Source organism: Anolis sagrei, chromosome 2 (assembly GCF_037176765.1).
Source record: "Anolis sagrei isolate rAnoSag1 chromosome 2, rAnoSag1.mat, whole genome shotgun sequence".
Lineage (NCBI taxonomy): Eukaryota > Metazoa > Chordata > Lepidosauria > Squamata > Dactyloidae > Anolis > Anolis sagrei.
The window spans coordinates 3,321,167-3,328,915 of NC_090022.1; positions in this window are offsets into that span (position 1 = coordinate 3,321,167).

The window sequence follows — 7,749 nt, forward strand, 5'->3', positions numbered from 1 at the left end:
AATTCACCATGTCTCCTGGGTCACCAGAGCCCCTCCCCGCAGCAACAATATAGTAATATATAATACTATTTTTGTGCTGTGCTAATAATACAATATTGTATGTACATATAACTTGTGAGCTGCTCTGAGTCCCCTTCGGGGTCGGAAGGGTGGGATATAAATGTTGTAAATAAATAATAAATATATTCGTTATTTCTCCAGTTCTAAGACTCACATATAAACATCTCCAAAACCGAGTCACCGATAAGGCTGAGAAACACGGTATAAAAGTATAGTATATAAATAAATATTAAATGAGGTGCGTCATAGAAACACAGGCGTATCTTATGTAGTTTTCTTCGTGTGCAAATGTTTTTTTCCCTACTTGGAAGAAATGGGACATGACATGATCAGTTTACAGGAAACGCATCAACGGCTAAAGGACAAGAGACTGCTCCTCAACTTCAAATTGGGCCCCCACTTTGCAACTTCAATGAATCAGAAAAAAATGTTTTCTGTACATTTGTTGGATTTATTGGTAAATTGGAGGAGAAATAAATCAAAATACTGTTTTGTAACCTATAACCTCTTTAGTAATCTCGTTGAAGGTTTACAATAGACTCGTGCTGGAGGACCCAGAAATGCCTAGAGAAGGGTTCTCTGTAGGAAGCCATCTCTAGGACCAGATTCCTTCCATCTTTTAAAGTAAAGTTTTCGTTAAGAATACAAACAATTTTATCTCTGTATATTTAAATGAAGAGTTCTCATTCTCAGTTGTATTTTTATATATATTGAATCAGAGATCCTTGTTCCCTTTCCTCTTTGATGTATAAATCATTTAATAAACTCCTTAAAATGTTCTACTCATTGAATGCATTTCTTAAATTTGTCATGACCTTTCCTGATTTTGTGTGGAACGAGGAAAGTAGGTCATGCTTTGGCCCGCCTTGCCCTGTAGTATACTTGAAACAAGGGAGAGGTTTTTCTGTGGAAACAGGAGCAGTGAAGGGGAGGGGCCAGGGTGGAGGTGCAAGGGAAAGAATCTGTCAGTTGGAACTTTGTTTGCAACGACACTATAGAAATAAAGCCTTCCCACTCTGTTCGTGGGGCTTTTAAGAAAGGATATTCCACCTAAACATGAGGAAGAACTTCCTAGCTGTGTGAGAGAGCTATTCAGCCGTGGAATTATCTGTCTGCTCCAGATTGTGGTGGAGGCTTCTTCTTTGAAGGCTTTTAAACAGGCTGTATGGCCATCTGTCGAGGGTGCTTTGAATGCGATTTTCCTGCTTCTTGGCAGAATGGGGTTAAACTGGATGGCCCACCAGGCCTCTTCCAGCTCTATGATTCTATGTTCCTATTACTGAGGGCGATTTAAACAAAAATGCCATAATAAAACAAATGACGAATCAGTAAACACAATAAACAAAACATAGAACACAGTTGAAAACAAGGCCCAGACTCCGGAAGCCAGAAGTGTGCTGCTAAAAGCCAAAGTTAATCCACAGAAGTTTGCATGAGAAGAGCTACATTGAACTGACAGCCCCTGCTTGTCAGCTACAAGGCTAAATACCATTTGCAGACATGAAAGCATTGCGTTGACCCTTGGCCTCCTTGGCTTCTTGCTTGCTGGCCAAGCGAGAGCTTCTCCGGAGCCTTAATTGCAGATGATCTTGCCTGCTCATTAATTCCTTATCTTCAAGGCTATGCAACCCCTTATCTTGGTCCAGCTGGACTGGATCACTGTGGGAAGGCAAAGACGTCTCCACCTGGCTATGTGGGAATTCACTCTCGTTATCAATCTCACTAACATTCTTTTCCCCTGGGCACTGACTGACTGTTTCCCCTTCAGGAGCCCCACCGTCAGGCCTGTCTGAAGCATATACAGAAATCTGTAACCCATCGTCCTCATCTTGTAGGAATTCTGGCTAAGAGAGTTCACCTTCAGACTCAAGAGTCAAGCTGAACCACAACAGCGCGATCACGGAGAAGACCCGCTCTCTCGTCCCCAGCAGCCATGCTGGAGACAGAAGTGGGACCAAGAGCAGGGCCTTCTCCGCGGACTGCAGCATTAATGGTGGTTTGTATGTGGAGATGCAGTTTGCTTAATAGCCTGAGCCCAAACAATTTAGAGCTTTATAGGTAATAACCAGCACTTTGTATTTAGCCGGGAAGCAGACCAGCATCCAGTGGAGCTGCCGTAACATGAGAGTGGTTCTTTTCCTGTACAGCACTCCAGTTAGTAACCTGGCTGCCAATCTCTGGACCAGCTGAAGCTTCCAAACTACCTTCAAAGATTGCTCCACATAGAGAGCATTGCAATACTCCAAACAGGATGTGGACTACCATGGCCTGATCTGGCGTCTCCAGGTATGGGCGCAGCTGGTGCACAAGTTTTAATTGTGCAAAGGCACTCCTGGACAATGTCAACACCTGGCGTTTCAGGGTCAGCGATGAGTCCAGGATCACCCACACATTGTGTACCTGTTGTTGGAATTCAATCCCACACTGCCCAAGTCTCAATCCCCTATGAGGAGCAGTGAGTTAATTTAGTGTAGACCAAGGGTTTCTCTTCCCCATGTCTCTGTTACAGCTCAATACAGCTTAATGATGTAACATTAGAAAATGTTGACCATTTCCGCTCCCTTGGCAGCCACCTCTCCACAAAAGTCAACTTTTTTTTTTGTCATGTCAGGAGCGACCTGAGAAACTGCAAGTCGCTTCTGGTGTGAGAGAATTGGCCGTCTGGAAGGACGTTGCCCAGGGGACACCCAGATGATTTGATGTTTTTTATCATCCTTGTTGGAGGCTTCTCTCATGTCCCTGCATGAGGAGCTGGAGCTGATAGAGGGAGCTCATCTGCCTCTCCCCGGATTTGAACCTGCAACCTGTCGGTCTTCAGTCCTGCCGGCGCAGGGGTTTAACCCACTGCGCCACTGGGGGCTCCACAAGTCAACATTGACACTGAAATACAACACTGCCTGAGCTCTGCGAGTGCAGCTTTTTTCTGAATGAAGCAGAGAGTGTTTGAGGACCAGGACATTCGTAGGGAGACCAAGGGACTTGTTTATAAAGTTCTTGTCCTCCCAATCCTGCTATACATCTGTGAGACGTGGACTATCTACAGACGTCACATGCAACTCCTGGAATGATTCCATCAGTGTTACCTCTGAAAAATCCTGCAAATCTCTTGGGAAGACAAGCGGACAAATGTCAGCGTGCTGGAAGAAGCAAAGACCACCAGCACTGAAGCGATGCTCCTCCGCCATCAACTCTGCTGGACCGGCCATGTTGTCCGGATGCCCGACCATCGTCTCCCAAAGCAGTTGCTCTACTCTGAACTCAAGAATGAGAAACGTAATGTTGGTGAGTAGGAAAAGAGATTTAAAGATGGGCTCAAAACCAACCTTAAAAACTGTGACATTGACACCGAGAACTGGGAAGCCCTGGCCCTTGAGCACTCCGGTTGGAGGTCAGCTGTGACCAGCAGTGCTGTAGAATTTGAAGAGGCAAAATAGAGGGCGAAAGGGAGCAATGTGCCAAGAGGAAGGTGCATCAAGCCAACTCTGACCGCCTTCTACCTGAAAACCGAAGCCCTCACTGCGGGAGAACATACGGATCAAGAATAGGGCTCCAAAGTCACCTACATACCCACTGCCAGTACACTGATCTGTTGTTGTGTCTTCAGGGGGAGTGCGACTCCATTCAGCACCATCCTTCGTTGGATACCAAACTAAGAAACATAAAGACCGGTTTGATGAAAATGATAAGGTGATCCAACAGTTAATCAATAAGAAAAGGAAAGCCTTTCAATCATAGTGGAGGCAACAACTGCACTGCTAAGAAAAATATTATTTATTTATTTACCTCACTTTTATCCTGCCCCTTTCAGCCTGAAGGTGACTCAGGGCAACAATTAGATGTCATATATAAATACATACATTGGTTAAAAGCAAAAATTACATCATATTTATTTATTATTTATTTATTTACAGTTCTTATATTCCGCCCTTCTCACCCCGCAGGGGACTCAGGGCGGATTACAGTCAACACATATATGGCAAACATTCAATGCCAGTTTGACAAACAACATTTAACACACAAATACACCAAGGCTATTTAACTTTTTTTTTTCTGGCCGCCAGGGGAGCTGCTTGCTTTTCATCGTCCATCAGCGACACCGATGAAGTTCTTCCGCATTCCACATTCCCCGGAGTCTTTTTTCTTTATGGCCTCATAAATTAGTTAAATTTAGCCTCCCACACAAAGGTGGTACCTTATTTTCCTACTTGACAGATGCAACTGTCTTTCGGGTTGCAAAGGTCGACAACGGGCTACACAATGGCTGGGCACCCACTCCAGCCCGGGCTGGCTTCGAACTCATGACCTTTTGGTCAGAGTGATCTTAATGCAGCTGACACTCAGCCAGCTGCGCCACAATCCCAGTGCATAATACATTTAAAAACCACAAAAGGAATACAAACAATAAAGTTATAAAACTATGTCTTCCCGTTCAATTCCTCAACCATTTCCATCATCTTAGCCTTTCCTTGTTCATATTCCAACCTAGGTAAAGGTAGTCCCCTGACATTAAGTCCAGTCATGTCTGACTCTGGGGTGTGGTGCTCATCTCCATTTCTAAGCTGAAGAGCCAGCGTTGTCCGTAGACACCTCCAAGGTCATGTGGCCGGCATGACTGCATGGAGCGCCGTTACCTTCCCGCCGGAACGGTACCTATTCATCTACTTACATTTGCATGTTTTCGAACTGCTAGGTTGGCAGAAGCTAGGGCTGACAGCGGAAGCTCACGCCGCTCCCCGGAATCGAACCTGCGACCTTTCGATCAACAAGCTCAGCAGCTCAGTGCTTTAACCCACTGCGCCACCGTGGGCTCCACTAGTGCAAAAGCTGAGGCCCACAGAAGGACCACAGAACGCAAGAACGTGGACAAAAAAGGCTCAGGAAATCCAACACCTTGCAGATGTCCATAATGCACGGGGATTCTTTAATTCCACAAAGGTCATCTATGGCCCAACAAATCATGGCATACATGTTCATCAGATGGAACCAAATTTCTTGCACTACATTGGAATGAGCACTACCACAACCTCCTTAACCACAGCTCCAACCACAGCACCGGGATTGTGGCGCAGCTGGCTGAGTGTCAACTGCATTAAGATCACTCTGACCAAAGGTCATGAGTTCGAAGCCAGGCCGGGTTGGAGTGGGTTTCCAACCAATTGTGTGTAGCCTGTTGTCAACCTTTGCAACCCGAAAGACAGTTGCATCTGTCAAGTAGGAAAATTAGGTACCACCTTAAAGTGTGGGGAGGCTAAATTAACTGATTTATGAGGCCAATTTAAGGTGCTGGTGTTATCCTACAAAGCCCTAAACGGTTCCGGCCCAAAATACCTTGCAGACCGCATCTCGGCCTACGAGCCCACGAGGACCTTTAGATCATCCGGGGAGGCCCTTCTCTCGGTCCCGCCTGCCTCACAGGCACGTCTGGCGGGGACGAGAGAGCGGGCCTTCTCGGTGGTGGCCCCCCGGCTGTGGAACACCCTCCCTGCTGAAGTTAGACAGGCGCCCTCCTTGATGGCCTTTCGTAGGAGCCTGAAAACATGGCTCTTCGAGCAGGCCTTCAATTGAGTGTAACTTTGGAACGATACTGGAATGGATTATGACTATGTAATTGACTATGACCCCTGGATTTGACGAAGCGGATTTTTAGTATATGTTATGTAGGAGTAGTTTGGTATGTATTGTCATGATTTACTGTACACTGTCTTTTCTATGTTGTTGTTCACCGCCACGAGTCGCCCTAGGGCTGAGAGTGGCGGTCAATAAGTGCAAGTAATAAATAAATAAATAAATAAATAATAAATAAAGAAGACTCCAGCAAAGCATTCCAGCGGGGAAGCATGCGGGGAATGCGGAAGTGCTTCATCAGCGTCGCAGATGGACAATGAAAGCGACAGCTCCCCTGGCGGCCAGAAAAAGTTAAATAGCCTCTGTGTATGCCTGTATATGTTTGTATGTCAAAAATTGGCATTGAATGTTTGCCATATATGTGTACACTGTAATCCGCCCTGAGTCCCCTGTGGGTGAGAAGGGTGGAATATAAAACCTGTAATTAATTAAATAAATAAATAAATAAATAAATAAATAAATAAATAAATGTGGCCAGAGGTTCTCTTACAAATCTCACAACAACAAACCAGGGATGAGTTTCCAACACTGCCTAGTTTGGGGGAAGTCAGCAAGGCCATCAACCAACTGAAAAACAACAAAGCCAGCGGACCTGATGGGATCCCTGCTGAAATCTTCAAAGAGGGAGGACCTGAGCTGACACAACAATTCCACCAGCTCATTAAAAAAGAGATGGCAGTCACACTCACCCATGATGATGATTTGAGATAATTATATTTTATATATTAGAATGCATACATATTTATTATTTATTTAAAACATTTATATTCCACCCTTCTCACCTCGAAGAGGGCTCAGGGCGAAGCACAGCATATATACGGCAGACATTCAATGTCGGGACAAGAATTAATTATATGCATACACAAACATTAAAAACATTTATCTCCATATTAAAATACACTATTCAAAACCGTCTAATATAATATATTGTTGTTTGTTGTTGTTATATGTATCCTTTTATTTTTGTGATACTTATATGCTTATATATGATATGTCTATATATATATATATATATATATATATATTAATTCAGTGATGACATAAATATTATATAATCTTATATTCTTATTATCGTAATATATTTATTTGCATCCCAATTTGATCTCAGTGCCAACTATATATTATATATTAAGAACATATACATAAGTTAAAGGTAAATGTTTTCCCCTGACATGAAGCCCAGTTGTGTCCGACTCTGGGGCGTGGTGCTCATCTCCATTTCTAAGCCGAAGAGTCGGCATTGTCCGTAGACACCTCCAAGGTCATGTGGCCAGCATGACTGCATGGAGCGCTGTTACCTTCCCGCTGGAGCGGTACCTATTGATCTACTCACATTTGCATGTTTTAGAACTGCTAGGTTGGCAGAAGCTGGGGCTGACAGCGGAAGCTCATGCCGCTCCCCGGAATCGAGCCTGCGACCTTTCAGTCATATACATATATTATTATTATTATTATTATTATTATTATTATTATTATTATTATTATTATTATCATAGAATCAAAGAGTTGGAAGAGACCTCCTGGGCCATCATCCAGTCCAACCCCATTCTGCCAAGAAGCAGGAATGTTGCATTCAAAGCACCCCTGACAGATGGCCATCCAGCCTCTGTTTAAAAGCTTCCAAAAAAGGAGCCTCCACCACACTCCGGGGCAGAGAGTTCCACTGCTGAACGGCTCTTTAATATTATTATTATTATTATTATTATTATTATTAAAATATGTTTATTTATTTGCATCATGTTTAACACAGAATCATAATATACATTGGATATTATAATACAGATAAATATTATTTCTTGTCCTTATACAGGGTTAGTCAAAATGAATAGGCCAATAAGAAAATTAATTGTACCCGAATTGGCCTATTCATTTTGACTAACCCTGTATTGTTGTTGGAGCCAAGTCCTGCATGGGGCCAAAGAGGAAAAGCAAGTGAGGAGAGGCAAAGAAGCCCAGACACTTCTGGTGCCCATGCGAATGCTCTTTGTTTGTACTGGAAGGGCTTAGAAGGTGGAGCATGCGCACTGGCGCTCCCTTGCTCTCTGACTCTCTGCAGGTCGCTTG